An 18,381-nucleotide genomic window follows, 5' to 3' on the forward strand; every position below is an offset into this window, starting at 1 on the left:
CAGAGAAAACTGTCATGGTCATACTGTATTTAAAGATGATGTATTCCAGAGAATCTACTAAAATACCTATCATACTCCTATAAATATCAAGTTACAATAAAAATCTTGTCCTTCCTTTTATTTTTAGTGTTTAAAGTATTACATATGTCTCATTTTCCCTTGATTGACACCCTACCCGCCACTCCCACCCCTCAGGACAAGCCCCCACCACCCCAGTATCTGTGTCCATTGGTTATGCTAATATGTATGCAAACAAGTCCTTTGGTTGATCTATAACCTCCCCCCCACACACCCTCCCCCTCCCCTGCCTTCTCTCTGAGGTTGGATGGTTTGTTCAGTATTAACTTGTCTCAGGATCTATTTTTGTTCATCAGTTTATGTTGTTCATTATATCCCACATATGAGTGAGATTGTCTATTTATTTTTCTCTGCTTGGCTTATTTCCCTTAGAATAATGCTCTCCAGTTCAATTCATGCTGTTGCAAATGGTAAGAATTCCTTCTTTTTTATAGCAGCATAGTATTCCATTGTGTAGATGTACACAGTTTCCTAATCCACTCATCTGCTGATGGGCACTTAGGCTGTTTCCAAATCTTAGCTATTATAAATAAATTGTGCAGCTATGAACATAAGGGTGCATATATCCTTTCTGATTAGTGTTTCTGGTTTCTTGGGATATATTCCTATAAGTGGTATTACTGGGTCAAATGGGAGTTCCATTTTTAACTTTTTGAGGAAACTCCATACTGTTTTCCACAGTGGTTGAACCAGTCTGTATTCCCACCAGCAGTGCACGAGGGTTCCTTTTTCTCTGCATCCTCGCCAGCACTTTTCATTTGTTGATTTACTGATGATAACCATTCTGACAGGTGTGAGATGGTACCTTATTGTTGTTTTGATTTACATCTCTTGAATGATTAGTGACTTTGAGCATATTTTCATAGGTCTCTCAGCCTTCTGTATATTCTCTTTTGAAAAATGTCTATTTAGATCCTTTGCCCATTTTTTTTTTATTGGATTGTTTATCTTCCTTTTGTTAAGTTGTATGAGTTCCTTGTAAATTTTGGAGATTAAACCCTTATCAGGGATAGCACTTGCAAGTATATTCTCCCGTGCAATGGGCTTTCTTGTTGTTTTATTGATGGTTTCTTTTGCTGTGCAGAAGCTTTTTATTTTGATGTAGTCCCATTTGTTTATTTTCTCCTTAGTTTCCATTGCCCAAGGAGCTGTATTGGTAAAGATATTGCTACTTATAGAGTCTTCTAAGATGTTTTATGGTTTCCCATACTTATAGAGTCTTTTAAGATTTTTATGGTTTCCCATCTTATTTTTATGGTTTCCCATCTTTAACCATTTTGAGTTTATTTGGTGTATGGTGTAAGTTGGTGATCTAGTTTCATTTTTTTGCATGTATCTGTCCAATTTTCCCAACATCATTTATTGAAGATAACTGTCTTGACTCCATTGTATGCTCTTGCCTCCTTTGTCAAATACTAATGGAGCATAATGGCTTGGGTCTATTTCTGGGTTCTCTGTTCTGCTCCATTGGTCTATATGTCTGTTCTTGTGCCAGTATCAGGCAGTTTTGAGAACCGTGGCTTTGTAATATAGCTTGATATCTGGTATTGTGATCCCTCCAACTTTGTTTTTCTTTCTCAAGATTGCTGTGGCTATTCAGGGTCTTTTTTAAATTTCAGATGGAATTTGTTGGAGAGCTTTTTCTAGGTCTGTGAAATATGCCATTGGCATTTTAATGGTAATTGCATTGAATCTATAAATTGCTTTGGGTAGTATGAACATTCTAATAATGTTGATTCTACCAATCCATGAACACAGTTTGTTCTTCCATTTGTTTATGTCTTCTTCTATCTCTTTTTTCAACGTCCTGTAGTTTTCCAACTACAGGTCTTTTACCTCCTTAGTTAAGTTTATTCTTAGGTATCTTAATTTCTTTGGTGTAATGGTAAATGGGTTGCCCTTCCTTTTTAACCCCACTTCTCTGGAGGAGCAGTAGGGTAGAATAAACAAGTTCCAGAAGTTGGGCACCTAACTTTACAATTTTGGGAGATAGAATCCACGCTGTTAGTTCTTTAGCTTTCTTTTCATGAATCTTTATTTCCATCTTAAGTTTTCAGGACCCTAGAGGGCATGGACCTGCTTTGTACAGCCTCTATTTCTAACCAGGTGTTTCATACATAGTAGGCACCAATAGATATGAGAAATGATTGAGTCACACACACACACACACACACACACACACACACTCTTTCTTGGAGTTTCTTTGTGGGGAACATGATTCAGAATAAAGTGCTTACAGTTACCTCAAAATCTTTTTGAAAAGAAATAGAGTATAAATAAACACAAAAGTAAAAATAAAATATTATCACATTTTGGAAATGCCTCTTGGCCTCTGATCTGCAATATTCCCTGGATCAGAAAGACTGGCTGAAGGGAACGATTGGGAACAGTCTTGTGAGGTGAAATGCATTCTCTTTTTCTGGTGCTTAAACACAAGCTGTATGAACAAAATGTTTGCAATTAAGATACCACTGATTTTTTTTTCTCCATTAATTTCATCTTTCTTCAAAGCTAATGGGGATATATAATGATTCCACCTCAAAGACTCTTTTCTAATGGTTTAAGAGATGTGCGTTTTATTAGAACAAAGCAGAATTCACAACCCACAACAGAGCAATTAGTTGAAGTTATTTTCATGCTGATTTACGAATCACTCTTCATGAAATGAACTGGCTCCTCATTTGTGCTCTCCTTTTAAGCCTCCTTTTCCAAGAAGCCTTTCTAGCTCTTTGTCCTTCCTCCTATTCCATCCTTTCCCCCCATACCCTTGTCCTTGCACTCACTTCACATGGCATTATAATATTTATTTTCTTCCCTATCTCCTCCCATTAGACTATAAGGGATCTTGAGGTCAGGTATAAAGCTTGCTCTACTCTGTGTATTCAATGCCTTGCACAAGTGCCTGGTTTACGCCAGGCATTCAACAAAGATCTGCTAAGTGAATGAATTAATGGTTACACCTCATATTTTGGTGTACGCTAGGCTTACAAAGTATTTTCCCATGTTGTGATTCCCATGATATTCTGAGCAGGCAGAAAACCTATTATCACCCATATATACAGATGTGAGACGAGGTTCAGAAAGGCTGTGTAACCCGAGGGCAAATAGGCTGCCTTTCCAAGAGATACCAGGACTCATGACTGTGGATTCTGACTCTGCAGTCCTCTTCTGAACATTGGAGCTATTTGTTTCTTGAGCCAAGTGCCAAAGGCAAAACAAATTTATCCCAGAACCCTTTTAACCTTCTCCTCTGCTCTGTCTTTATTCCTCTGTTGGATTCTTTCACTTCTGACTTAGCCCTACTTTTTATTTGGGAGGCGCATATTTCCTATTTGCAGATGGAAGATGAAAATTAGAAATTCTGCCGGGACCGGTTTAGCTCAGTGGATAGAGCGTCGGCTTGGGGACTGAAGGGACCCGGGTTCGATTCTGGTCAAGGGCATGTACCTTGGTTGCGGGCATATCCCCAGTAGGGGGTGTGCAAGAGGCAACTGATCGATGACTCTCTCTCATCGATGTTTCTAACTCTCTCTCCCTTCCTCTCTGTACAAAATCAATAAAATATATTAAAAAAAAAAAAAAGAAAATTAGAAATTCTTCTATTGATTCTCCAGGGCCTCTGTCTGGGACCTCCTGGTTGGGGTGTGGGATTGTGGAATGTGTGGCTGACATGGGGGTGGTGTACACATGTGGGAAAAGATGTAGCAGACTGAAGTGGCCAGTGTGTGCTACTGAGACTATCAGGGCAAAGGCCTGTGATGCTGAGGCCTTGGCCTTGAGTTCCTTCTATCCCCCTTCTCATGTTCAACGTATTTCTCTAGGGGAAATCTGGATACAATGAACTGGTAAGAGTTGGGAGAATCATCCTCCTATCTAATAAAAGAGTAATATGCAAATTATCCATTACTCAGCTATACCAACAAGCCACGCCCACTCAGCCAATCAAGTATGCAAATTAACCCAACCAAGATGGCTGCGACCACAGAGCGTGCAGGAGGCTTGGCTCTGATCAAGCCTACAAAGTTTCAATTATAAAAGAAAAATAAATACCAGATACCAGGGCCTCCGCTTGGTTTGCGGTGTGTGTGGCTGGCCTGCAAACTACTATAGGCACCTCACCCAGGCCACTCCACTCCCCAAAGGAACCCCCACCCTGATCCAGGACACCCTTCAGGGCAAACCAGCTGGCCCCCACCCATGCACCAGGCCTCTATCCTATCTAATCCTATCTAATAAAAGAGTAATATGCAGATTGACCATCACTCCAACACAAGATGGCTGCCCCCATGTGATCAAAGATCCTGCACCCAGGTGGACACAAGATATCCACCACAAGATGGCCAGCAGGGGAGGGCAGTTGGGAGGGATCAGGCCTGCAAAGGGAGGGCAATTGGGGGTGATCAAGCCTGCAGGATAGGGCAGTTAGGAGTGACCAGGTTGGCAGAGGAGGGAAGTTGGGAGTGACTGGGCCTACAGGGAAGGGCAGTTGGAGGGGACCAGGCCTGCAGGGGAGAGCAGTTAGGGGTGACCAGCCCTGCAGAGGAGGGCAGTTAGGGGCAAAGAGGCTGGCAGGGGAGCAGTTAGGCATCAATCAGGCAGGGCAGTGGTTAAGAGGTGATCAGGCTGGCAGGCAGAAGCGGTTAGGGGAAATCAGGAAGGCAGGCAGGTGAGCAGTTGGGCCAGTAGTCCTGGATTGTGAGGGATATCCGACTGTCAGCCGAACATCCCTTGAGGGGTCCCAGATTGGAGAGGGTGCAGACTGGGCTGAGGGACACACACTACCACCATCCCCTTGTGCATGAATTTTGTGCACCGGGCCTTTAGTATTGACAATAAAACTCCAGCAAATGGAGATTTAATAATTAGAGTGTTTAAGGAAGGGGTGGCGTGGTCAAGGTGAGGTTGGACAGTAGTTAGGGCTTACTTGCAGACATTAACTGTATTTGTTACCTGTATGAAATTGAATTCCGTTCTTTCCAGACAGCCCCGAGGGTAGAAGTTAAGGAGAGGGCAAAAGAGAGAATCTTTTAAATGGCCTTTAAAGTAAGTAGAGTCCTTTTCTTGAAAGAGAAAAGGCAATAATGCCTACATCATTAGCAAGTGAAAATGACAAGGGAGCTTGTTGGCCTTATCTCAGCTTCACACACAATAACCCAGATCATAAAGCACTAGCAACAATGACATCACTCTACATATACTCTCACATCTAGTTTACCAGAGAGGTACACATTTTATATGGACAAACTTAAAAGTTACACACATTTAAATAAGGCCTAACATTTAATGAGTAATGTCAGAAACTTTACATATATTTTACTTCTCACAGGAACCTGTGATAGTAAGACCCAAAATTATAAATTGACAGATAAGAAACTGAGTTTCAGCGAGGTCAGGCAACTTGCCCAAGGACATACTCATGGTAAAATTCTCATCTATGTCTGACAGTGAAACAAGTTATTTCAGAGTAAAATAACTCTCCAGCTACACTGCCTCACACACCCAATTTAACCAGTCTTTACCTCTACCATAATTATTTTCACATTAGTGAAACATACATGACTTGTATGTTGTATTTTCCTCTTATGCCCCCAATTTTGTGAACTTCTTGAGGGTGGGGACCAACTCCATACCCTCGGTCACTGGGACATAACTGGTGCTCAGTAAAATATTTTCAAGGAAGGACACCTGGAAGGTGGTTAGAAATGCGGGAGCCTAAGAGTAAGAACAGGTACAGAAGGAAGACGAGGACAAGAGTATCACTCAACAATTTAATGAGTACCTGGACCAGGTGTCAGGTGCTGGGAATACAGTGATGACCAAGCCGGTTAGGGTCCCTCAGGGGACATCATTATAGAGTTCGGGGTTATGGTTCAGGATGTAAGTGAGCCTCAGCACGAAAGAAAACCAGGGATCGGAAGCCCCAGCATTTGCAGGATTCTGGCAGTCCGGCAGCGCAAAGACATGAATAATAAGCTATTAGTAGGTCAAGTGGAATACTTTCATGTGATTGAACTTGAGCGGGCAAAGGTCTAGGGTGTGATGGGAGATAAAGAGCGCAGGGCGCAGGGTGCGCGTCCGAGATAAAGGGGTGTGGCCGGCCGGGCGCTGCAGTCAGCTCTTCGGTGCGCGGTTCGGTCCCGCAGCGCCCGCAGGCCGGTCAGCGGGGTTCTTCCAGCCCGCCGGGGGCGAGGACGGGCGCTGCCTGGCTCCCACTCCTCACCGCCCTTTGTGAAACGCCTCCATTGTGCTTCACGGGTGGACTCCGGTCCACTCCGCGAGGGCTGAAAGGTGAGGGCTGCGCGGTACTTGAGCCTTCAAACCACCTAGGTTTTCCCCCCCACCCCTCACCCCCCACCCCAATTCAACCCTCTTCCCGGTGCCCTCGCTCCTGAAACTTCCTCGGGGCCCTCCTCCCCAGCCCCTCTCGCCTCCCGCGCTCGGCCTGGGGGGCGGGGCGAGGGCTCCGGGCTGCGCGAGAGTTCCGCCTAAATCCCGCGAGACTCGCCTGCCGCCGCCGCCGCTGCCGCCGCCTCTTACGTCTTTCCCTTTGACAAGTCGCCGCTGCTGCAGCAAAAATAAAGGACGCGGCCGCCGCCGCCGCCGCCGCCGCTGAGCGGGGCTCGGGTCACAGGGTCCGCGTCTCACCCCGGAGCCGCGTATGGTAACGCCTCGTCTTCTGTCTTCTTGGCCGCCTCTGCTTGCGCCCCGCCGGCCGGGCGAGGCTGGCCGGAGCGTTCCGGGGCCGCTGCCGAGCGGGGCGCCGGGGTCCCGGGTGGGCGGCCGTCGAAGGCCTGAGGGTGAGGCCCCCTGGCCGCAGGGGCTTCTCGCGGCCCGGATGCCCACAAAGTCACGTTAGAAGCCGAGCCGCTCGCCCGGGAAGGCGGGGGGACCCGCCCCTCCTCGGCGGCTGTGTCTGTCTGTACGTGCCCCTCAACCACCCAGGGTCGCCTCTCTGACCTCTTCCTTCACCCCTTTATCCGCTAACAAGCGCCCCTCCCCTGGCCGGGGCCAGGTGGGCCGGGCGCGGCGGTCGGCTCTTTCCCCCCCACCTCCAGATCCGAGGAGAGCTGCGACCCCGGTGTCCCTCTCGGGCCACCTTTTGAGGGGTGGAGGTGGAGGTTGGGACGAGGTGTCGTTCTCACTTCCTCTGCTTTTGGGTGGGGGCAGCTCATCATCCTGGTAAACCCTTTTTTCCAAATCTCCCGCCTCGGGAAAAATAATGGATAGCCTCTGCTCACTGGAGGGGGAGACGAGATGCATTGTTTAGTCTTCGGAGTGAGATGAGGAGGAGGATGACAGGAGTGGCCCCAGGGAATATGGTGATGGGTGGCGTGTTCATGGGAGACAGGAGGAAGACAGGAGCTGGTAGGTACCACATTTCCCAGGAGGTTATGTAAAAGATGGGTTTTCCATCCCGGAGAGCTGTGAAGCACCCGGGCATAATTTGCCTTAATTTTAAAATATCTGTAATACTGTTGTTAAATATGGATCATCAGAGTAGTAGGAATACCAAACCTGAGCAAACGAACGCATCTTTGGAATTCAATTTCCAGAGAGAGCATTTCATGGTTAACATTTCTAACAGACACTTAATTTTTTTTCAAATAGTACCTGGCCCATCCTTGATTGAGTCTTTTCCATTTTATATATATTGCAAAAATTATTTGTTTTATTTGAGTCACATCTTTGGCCTGCTTGATTAAATTTAGTTACTTGTTCATTGTCACCGGTTGGACTCTGTCATCACTATCTCTTTCATTGGGCCTATCTCTTTAAATGATTGTTAGCTAAATGGTTTTAAAAATCAAACAGTAAAAAAGTATCTGCTTGGATCTCGTGCATTACGTGTTTTTGCAGTTGTGCCTGAGGTGGATGGTGAAAAGGAGCAGTGTTTTGGAAAGCAAATAAACTTTATTCATAGAAGGAAGAAACCTGTTTACCCCGAGGTTTATAAAATTGATTCCCATTGGTTATTTTTAGGCCAAAGTGGTTATGTGACATTGTTTGTTTCACAGTGCTTTTGTGATTGGGATGGGTGGATGTGTGCCTTTGATTATGTAGGTTTTTCTCTAGTGTGTATTTATACTAGCAAAATTGAGTGTCCTAGGTGCTTGTTTGAACATGTATATGACTTCCTTGATTTTATTTATTTTTATTTAAAAAATATATTTTTTATTGATTACAGAGAGAAAAGGAGAGAGAAATAGAAACATCAATGATGAGAGAGAATCATTGATAGTCTGCCTTCTGCACTCCCTCCACTGGGGGTAGAGTCTGTTACCTGGACACGTGCCCTGACTGGGAATGGAACTGTGACCTCCTGGTTCTTAGGTCAACACTCCACCACTGAGCCACACTAGCACATCCTTGGGGGGGGATATATATATATATATATATATATATATATATATATATATATAGGCCCAGTGCACAAAATCGTGCATGGGTGGGGTCCCTCAGGGTGGCCTGGGGAGATAGGGCCCCAGCTTGCACCCCCAGCCTTGCAGCCCTGCAGCCCTGCCTGGCACCCCGCCTTGGCCTGGCATTGCCCCTCACCTGCTCCACCATCCCCACCTCCTGCCCCTGTGGCTGGTCAGTGTCTGTGGGGCAATCAGGTCCCCCTTGCACCCACCTTGATCTGGTGCTGCCCACTCACCTCCACCATCCCACTCTTGTCAGGGCCCATTGGGGCTGGCAGCGCCTCCACTACTGCCTGCCATGTTCCGCACCGCCCCCTGGTGGTCAGCACAAGTCATAGAGAGCAGCCGAACTGGTCCAATGACCAGCTGATGGGACAATTTGCATATTAAGCTTTTATTATATAGGATAATTGTGTCATTTGAGAAAATAAAGTATTAGGTAGGGCAAAGAATAGTCTTGTAATATTTCCCCCCAATTACATGATAGGATTAAGTGGTAGAATCTAGGGAAGTTGGAAATCTAAAGGCTTTTAAAATTAGGATAGATTGTCATCTGTCTGGGGTTGTCATTGGAATGGATTAAACGGCCTATTAAGGCCTCTTGAAATTCTACACTTTTATAAATTTTGCTTTCCTAAGGTTCTTATCACTTTGTTTCTTGAACTTCTAGTCATATTGTTTGCATATGACTCTTCTCTTTCATTTGCTGGTCATGTAGGTATTTCACTCTCAATATAGACATCCAGGTGGTGCATGGACAAGAAAGCAAATATAAACAACCACTTAATCTGCTTATTGATATAAATGTGTACTAAAAATCCCATTGGATTAAAGAAGTTTAGAAGACTGTGTTGTTTATTGAAGTGGATTGGTCAAGTAGAGGATGCACATCGTAAATACCATACAATTCAATTATCCCGAGCATTTTTCCCTAAGAAAGACTAAATGGCTTTCTTGATATTTGAAACAAAAAAAGAGGACTGGGTACATTGAACACCTGGTTTTTTAAAATTCAGGTTTTCAGAACTTAAAATAACAATGACTGAGGTTTGGAGTGTGGAGAGACACTTGTGTTAGGATAAAAGCAAATTGAGGCCCTAGCCAGTTTGGTTCAATGGATAGAGTGTTGGCTTGCAAGCCAAAGGGTTCCCGGTTCGATTCCAGTCAAAGGCACATACCTTGGTTACAGGCTTCTCCGTGGTCCAGCGCGTGGTTGGGGCACATGCAGGAGGCAGCAAGTCAATGTGTTTCTGTTTCCGTCTCTCTTCTACACTCTCTGAAAGATCAATAGAACAATTTCCTCAGGTGAGGATTAACCAAAAACATAGCAAATTAGCTTGTGAAACAAAACTTGAATTTTTTAGTTGAACAACTGTGTAATAATAAATAAAAAATGCTATAATCTATTGTAGATAATTTTAAAAATGTAAGTATAGCTTTGGTTTAACAAACAAATGAAATGTGTTCTTACCTGCACATACTGCAGATTAACATGATGTTGAAAACATAAAAAGTTGCTCATGTCATTTAAAAAGAAGTTTGCAAAGCCAGTAAAGTCACAGCAGGTAGCAAATATTTTTGATAAAAACATTTATAAGGGAACATAAAGTATGCAATTTTTGAGATACCAGATCTTATTTTTATGAGTTTAGCAGAGAAGGAAGGGTGATGGAGGTGGAGAGTTAACATTCTTTTTTAAAAATATATATTTTTATTGATTTCAGAGAGGAAGGGAGAGGTCTAGAGAGATAGAAACATCAGTGATGAGAGAGAATCATTGATTGTCTGCCTCCTGCATACCCCACAACCTGGGCATATGCTCCAAATGGCAATTGAACATGACCTCCTGGTTCATAGGTTGATGCTCAATCACTGAGCCACATCGGCCGGGCTATTTTTATGATTTTAGTTTGTTTTACTGTCACTTACTGGACCCTCTAAGTTAATTGGAATATTAAATTCCAGATGAGATCCCTGAGCAGGGGAAAAGGAAATTGAATAAGATGATTGATTGATGGCTTTTATTTATTTTCAGCTGTTTATTTTGAAATAATGTTAGACTTAGAGAAATGTTGCAAAAATAGTACAGTTTCTATATACCTTTCACACATCTCCTAATGTTGACCACTTACATAACCATAGGACCATGATCAAAATTAGGAAATTAACATTGGAATACTACTATTAACTAAACTAGAGTTACCGTATTTTTCGGACCATAAGACGCACTTTTCCCCCCCCAGAAGTGGGGGGAAAAAGTCCCTGCGTCTTATGTTCCAAATATAGCCTACACATATACTTTAAAAAAAAAGTTTTTTTACTTGCCCGGCTCTGTGTGGTCTCTGTGTGCTTGCCCGGCTCTAAAATGGTTCTAAATGCTGCTGTTTACTTTACAGGGTTGATTACATGTGTTTATGACTGTGATGTTGGGTTTTAATGCACATAAAATATTTTAGGACACTATTTGTTTCAGAATCTTTTTTTCTTCATTTCCCTTCTCTAAAAACTGGTGCATCTTATGGTCCGAAAAATACGGTATTTATTTTTTCTTTTCTTTCATGACCTTGACATGATGAGTACTGGTCAGTAATTTGGTAGAATTTTTCTCATTTTGGGCTTCTCTGATATTTTTCTAATGATTAGGTTGAGGTTATCTGTGTTTGCAAGAAACCACAGAAGTGATCTGTCCTTCTCAGTGTATCAGATTAGAGGGTACATGGTGTTGATGTATCTTACTGCTAGAGACATTTTAACCTTGATGACTTTAAGGTGGCCTCTGCTGATTCTCTACTGTAAAGTTACTATTCTTTATACTTTGAGATATATTGTTTCTCCTCAAACTTTCTCTCAGTGATTTTAGCAGCTGTTGGTGGGTTTTGTCTGCAACGTTTATTACCATGGCATTTGCCTAATGGTAATTTTGTGTGTTTTTTCTTTTTAAAATTTTTTATTTTATTGTCTAAAGTAGGGGTGTCGAACTCAATCAGAGAAGGGGCCAAAATCTAAAATCCAGCCTAAATCGCGGGCCGGATGGTTTACTGAACAGTCATAAACTGTCATTGTGATGGAAACGCAGCGGAGTGCAGTGATGACAGCGCGGTGCGGGCCACATTGCAAGGCCTGGCGGGACGGATTTGGCCCGCGGGCCTTGTGTTTGACACATGTGGTCTAAAGTATTAAAAATAGTAGTACATATATCTCCTTTTTTCCCCCTTAACCTTCCCCCCAGCATCCCCTAACCCCTGACACATGCCCTCATCTCCTCTCTCCCCTACCCAGTGTCTTGTGTTCATTAGTTGTGCATACATGCATACAAGTCCTTCGGTTGATCTCTTTACCTCCCTCCCCAACACTCCCCAGCCTTCCTGCTGTTATTTGACAGTCTGTTTGATGCTTCACTGCCTCTGTATCCATCTTTTTGCTCATCAGGTTATAATGTTCTTTATTTTCCATAAATGAGAAATCATGTAGTATTTTTCTTTCATTGCTTGGCTTATTTCACTTAGCATAATGCTCTCCAGTTCCATCCATGCTGCTGCAAATGGTAAAAATTGCTTCTTATAGCAGCATAATATTCCATTGTGTAGATGTACCATAGTTTTCTAATCCACTCATCTGCTGATGAACATTTAGGCTATTTCCAAATCTTAGCTATTGTAAATTGTGCTTCTGTGAACATAGGGTTACATATATCCTTTCTGATTGGTGTTTCTAGTTTCTTGGGGTATATTCCTAGAAGTGGGATTACTGGGCCAAATAGGAGTTCCATATTTAGTTTTTTGAGGAAACTCCATACTGTTTTCCACAGTGGCTGCACTAGTCTGCATTCCCATCATCAGTGCACGAGGGTTCCTTTTTCTCTGCATCCCCGTCAGCACTTGTCATTTGTTTATTTGTTGATGATAGCCCTTCTGACAGGTTGTGTTTTTTTCTTAAAATAGATTTTTAATTTCAGAGAGGAAGAGAAAGGGAGAGAGAGATAGAAACATAAATGATGAGAGAGAATTATTGATCAGCTGCCTCCTGCACACCCCATACTGGGGATCGAATCTGCAACCGAGGCATGTACCCTGATTAGGAATTGAATGGTGATCTCCTAGTTCATAGGTCAATGCTTGACCATTGAACCACATCGCTGGGTCTAATATCGATTTTGTATTTCCCTCATTCCTTTTGCATTTATTATTGGAATTCTTCTGTAAGGAAGAGATGTCCCGTCTTCATTTTGTTCAATTATTTATTTATATAAGTATGATCTCGTGGGTAATTATTTTACATATTATAATCCAGTAGTAATATTTTATTGCTCATATTGTTTCAGTTTTGGCCATTAGGAACGCTTTCATGTTGTCCTTCACCCTTTTTTGAGCACTGTTTTATATCCTGGCACCACAGACTATTCCATTTTGTATCTTTCCTGAAATCAACCACTTCTCTTTCTAAGGAGCTTTGCTTTCTTTTATTGGAAAATAGAATTTAAATCAAGATCTGGATGCTAGGTATGCTCATTGGGTTGTCATTATTCCTAGGCCTCAGAGGATAGAGCTAGGAGATAATATGTTATATACTAAACCATCCATGCATACACACATTTATTTCTATATATAGTATTATAGTATGAACTCTATATGAGTTCATATTGCTATCTTCTACTCCAGTCCAACACCACAAGGTTCATTCCAACTTGTCTCCTATTCTTATAATTATTTTTCTGAAGTGAGATACCTGGCTCTCATCTGTAGTATACTAACTTATTTATTCACGTTTAGAATGCACATTAAGTAGTTACGATTGCTAACCCTGTCCTTGTGAGAAACATAGTTGCTAATTAAATCCAGTATTTGAATACAGATTTTTGGTGTGTGTCTTTGACCTTACAGTATCTGACTCAAAATACTGTTTTCCAAGATACCTAAGTTTGTTTTTTTTCTTCACCACTCCTTTTAGTGTGGTTATGTTATTAATCTGTAATGCAATTAAGTTCTTTTCTTGCTCTTTTCCATTTTGGGTTTCCCCCAGCCCTGGTTGATTTTCATTATTTGTATATTTACATTGTTATATGAAACATTACTGCTACTAAACATGAGTACATAAAAGGACATACTTAGAGAAATATTATTTCTTATTCCTGCTACCCTGTTGCCATTCCCTCTGCTCCCCACCTGTTTCCTATGTCCTATAGTTAACCAGTCTCGTAAGTTTCTGGTTTATTCTTCTATTTCTTCTACACAAATGAACAGAATGTGCGTGTTTTCTTATATTTCTTTTTTCTCATACAATTTTTTAAATTGAGATACAATTCATATACCATAAAATTCACACTTTTTAAAAAAATATATTTCTATTGATTATTTACAGAGAGGAAGGGAGAGAGAGAGCTAGAAACGTCGATGAGAGAGAAACATCGACCAGCTGCCTCTTGCACATGCCCTACCGGAGATGTGCCCGCAACCAATGTACATGCCCTTGACCGAAATCGAACCTGGGACCTTTCAGTCCGCAGACCTACGCTCTACCACTGAGCCAAACTGGTTTCGGCAATATGTGGACTTTTGTGCATGGCTTCTTTCACTTAGCATTTTTTGAGATTATCCCATGTTGAAGCATGTATCAGTACTTTATTCCTTTTTATGGCTAAATGATATTCTGTTGTAAGAATATATCACATTTTGTTTCATGCATCAATTGATGGACATTTGGTTTTTCTTTTTAAAAAAATATATTTTATTTTTTACAGAGAGGAAGGGAAAGGGATAGAGAGTTAGAAACATCAATGAGAGAGAAATATTGATCAGCTGCTCCTGCATGCCTGTCTACTGGGCATGTGCCTGCAGCCAAGGTACATGCCCTTGACTGGAATTGAACCTGGGACCTTTCAGTCCTCAGGCTGATGCTCTATCCACTGAGCCAAACCGGCTAGGGTTGATTTTCTTTTTTTTCTATTACGAATGATACTTCTGTGAACATTCATGTATAAGGTTATGTGTGGACATATGTTTTCAATTTCCCTGTATATATAACTTACAGTGGAATTGCTGGGTCATGTGGTAACTTTAACTTTTTAAGGAACTGCCAAGCTGTTTACCTTTTCTCTACCTTTTATATGAAAAGTGACATGTAATACTCTTTTGAACTTTATTTTTATCACTTAACAGTACAGTATATCCTGGAAAACACTTCAAATCAGTTCATTTTTTTGAAGAGATATTTTAAAAGTATTCTTCACTTTCTTTTTATAGCTGTATCTTACTCTACTGTGAGGATGTATCTTAATTTATTTTAACTATTCTTCTACTGATGGACATTTAGGTTTTTTCCTGTGTTTTGCTATTATAAGCAATTAAAGGTTTGATGCATGAAAATTTGTGCAAGAGTAGGCCTTCCCTGGCTGCTGGCACCAGTTTCCCTCTGGCACCCAGGACCTGGGCTTCTCTCCTCTGGTTGCCAGCAGCACCTGGGACCCTGGCTCCTTTTCTTCTCCTGCTGCCAGCAGGCGCCAAGGCCCCGGGCTGGCTTCCCTCAGGCTGCCCACAGGCACCCGGATCTTCCCTCCCAGCTTTGTCAGGAAGGACATCTGGAATGATGTCTGGAAGATGTCCAGTCTAATTAGCATATTATCCTGTTACCCTCTTATTATTATATAATAGATTATAGATGTTGCAGAAAATGACCTGTGCTAATGTATTTTTGTCTTGTTAGAGTTGTACCTTTAAGATAGATTTATATCAGTGGGATTGCTGGGTCAAAAGTTAAGTGCATATGTAGTTTTGTTAGATATTGCCAAGTTTTTCTCCAGAAGTATTGTACTAATTTTCATATCTACAAGTAATTTATGAGAGAACTTGTTTTCCCTAAAATATGTTTTTGTTTTTTATACCAGAGGTAACTGGTTTTAAAAAATGCTATGTAGTCTTTTTAGTGACCCATTGTGGGAAAGACTTAATGCCTGCGGTTGGCAGGTTCTTGTAACTCGAAAATGAAATTCATTGTCCACTAACACTGCACTGATACATGTGCAGATGAAATCGATTGGAATGCAATTTCTGATCTAGACAGGATTGTTCATTTGAAACCTTTTGCATTTAATGGAGGTGCTGCATCGATTCATAATATCCACGCTCAGAAAGAATACTTGAGGAGTTTAACAGGATAACTGAAATTGTAAGGAGAATATTTTTTTCTTTAGAGTTTGTATGATGTAGTAGTTTTTGGTTCACATTGTATGCTAGTTATTTTGAATAGTATATACAAGATATATTGACATCATGATATGGGAAATTTTTTTGACCATTAATGGCCATATCTGGAACCTTTTGTGTTTCCATAAGAAAGTAGGCTAATTTTAGGAAGATTAAATGGAGAGTTTAAAGTTCTGAATTAGGATACACAGATTTTAGTGGTGCCAATAACTAACATGAAAAACATCCTTATCTTATAAGGTAACAAGCTCTGTCCAGGGACACTGGAAATTTAGGTTCTTTCGGAGAAAGGCCACTGTTTAGGGTGCTTGGAACACATTAATGAAAAAACAGATTCTTGTATTGGAGGACTTGACATTCTAGTTTTCTGATGAATTGATGTTTTCAGGAAAACAGATGCTGAATGTTGATTTTGAATGGATCCAAAAGTGGTCTGATGTAGTCTTAATTAAAGTGAAATCATCTTTGGTGCTATAAAAACCCAAATAATACTTCTTTTTACTGGTTACAAAGAGAAGGCTATGAAACATCATAGGATGGTTACTTATTTTGTCTATCAATCTTTCTCATTTTATTTTAAAAAAAGACATTTTTACTAGAAGCCTAGTGCATAGATTTGTGCATCTGTGGGAGTCCCTTGGCCTGGTCTGTGGGGATCAGACCAAAACCGGCCCAGTACACGGATTCGTCCAGGGTGTGTCCAGCCTGTCTCACCCAGTTCCTGTCGGGCCAATGGGGACCGATTGGGGTTGATTGGGACAGGCTGATTGGGGAGGGACCCCTGGAGGTTGGCCAGCTGGGAGGGGTCACCGGAGGGCTCCAGGGAGTGTCTGGCCTGTCTTATACAGTCCTGATCAGTTGGACCCAGCAGCAAGCTAATGTACCAGTCAGAACATCTGCCCCCTGGTGGTCAGTGTGCATCATAGCGACTGGTCGAATAGTTGAATGAACACTTAGCATATTAGGCTTTTATTATATAGGATAGGATTGATTTCAGAGAGGAAGGGAGAGGGAGAGAGAGAAACATCAATGGTGAGAGAGAATCATTGATTGACTGTCTCCTGCACATCCCCCACTGAGGATCGAGCCCATAACCTCTGCATGTGTCCCACCGGGAATTGAACTGTGACCTCCTGGTTCATAGGTCAACGCTCAGCCATTGAGCCATGCTGGCTGGGCTCTTTCTCATTTTATTGTATGTATGTATGTATGTATGTATGTATTTTTAATATAAATCCTTATTGTTGAAAGTATTACATATGTCCTTCCTCCACACCCCCATTGCTCTCTTTCTCCCCTCTCCCCCAAACCTTCACCACCCTATTGTTTGTGTCTATGGGTTATGCATATAAGCATATGAATTCATTGGTTGATTTTCCCCCCACTTCAACCTCTCCTGCCTTCCCTCTCTTTCTCATTTTAAATTATTCCTACTCGTTGTCATCATAGTAATCGAATAATAATAGACATAATAGTATAGGACAGGGTTTTCTCAATTGGCATTCTATGAGAGTACTAAACCCTAATGTTTATTTGGACACTCATTGTATGTAAAGAATAGACTTCTCTCCAGTGCATCTAGAATGGGACTAGTTATGTACCATCCTTGGGAGAATTGAGAAGAGGTTCACTCCAGTATTCACGTGAAGTTCTGTGGTTCCGATAATGAATACCAGTTCATGGCCATTGTAGTCAGATCTGGGTTTTTTTCTTCTTAACTCTGCCATTTATTAGCAGAAGGATATTGAACAAGTCTCAATCTTTTAGCTTCAGTTTTCTTGATCTATAAAATGGGACTAATGATAGTTGCTTCCTATAAGGCTGGTGTGAAGATTAATTAAAAAAATCTTTCCAGTCTACGTTTATCCATTCCTTTGGCTTTAAAACTATCTGTATATCTTCAGCCTAGACCTGAAGACCCTGCAGTCCAGTGTCATAGTTCATCTGTCTGTTTCATATTTCACTTGTCTCTCTGGTAGGCATATCAAACTAAACTTGCACAACACAGAAGGTGTGATTTCTACCATCATTTCCTATGAAACTATTCTTAGTAAAAGGCAGGACCATTTAATAGCCACTCAGGCCAAAAGCCTAGATATCATCTGTAATTATTCTCTTTATACCCTATAACCAGCTCATCAGCACATCCTCTTGGCTCTGTCTCTTGAATATATTTTTCATCTGTTCACATCTCAATATCTCTGCCTTAATATTCTGGTCTAAACCACCACCTCATGTTTAGATAATTACTATATACTCTTAACTGGTTTTCCTTCTTTCTTACTTGACCTTCCATAGTCTATTATGCACTTCATAGCTAGGATGATCTTTTTAATCAATCAGATAGACCACTCTTTTATTTAATATTTTACAATGACTTCCTGTTACAATTAAAATGGCCAAATTCCTAGCCATGGTGTACAAGTTTCTGCGTGATATAATTAGTTTCTGCCTACCGTTCTGTATTCACTACACTTCTGCTACATTGAATTTCCCTATATATTTTTTGATAATGCTAGGTGCATTCCCAGGGCTTAATATTCGTTTTCACTCTGTTTGGAGTGTCCTTCCCTTAGGTCTTTGCTTGCTTCCTTACATCATTTAGAGGGATTCTCCGAGTCAACCTCTTTAGAGAGATCTTCAACGATCACACTATAGAACAGCGTTTTTCAACCGCTGTTCCG

At 41.6% G+C, this 18,381-nt stretch overlaps 1 protein-coding gene across 15 annotated transcripts in view; it reads left to right on the plus strand.

Moving 5' to 3' along the window:
- Window positions 1-6,155: 6,155 nt before the first annotated feature.
- Window positions 6,156-18,381, plus strand: part of HERC1 (HECT and RLD domain containing E3 ubiquitin protein ligase family member 1) — a 162,305-nt gene continuing 150,079 nt past the window's right edge. For 13 of the 15 annotated variants that reach the window (XM_036439557.2, XM_045581761.1, XM_036439566.2 and 10 more), the window contains exon 1: window positions 6,605-6,739. The gene's annotated coding sequence lies outside the window, so the exon portion shown is untranslated. Of the gene's footprint in view, window positions 6,367-6,604; window positions 6,740-18,381 lie in introns of those variants that run through there. The other 2 variants (XM_045581729.1, XM_045581756.1) reach the window with 2 other exon arrangements.

Source organism: Pipistrellus kuhlii, unplaced genomic scaffold (assembly GCF_014108245.1).
Source record: "Pipistrellus kuhlii isolate mPipKuh1 unplaced genomic scaffold, mPipKuh1.p scaffold_m20_p_1, whole genome shotgun sequence".
Classification (NCBI taxonomy): Eukaryota; Metazoa; Chordata; class Mammalia; order Chiroptera; family Vespertilionidae; genus Pipistrellus; species Pipistrellus kuhlii.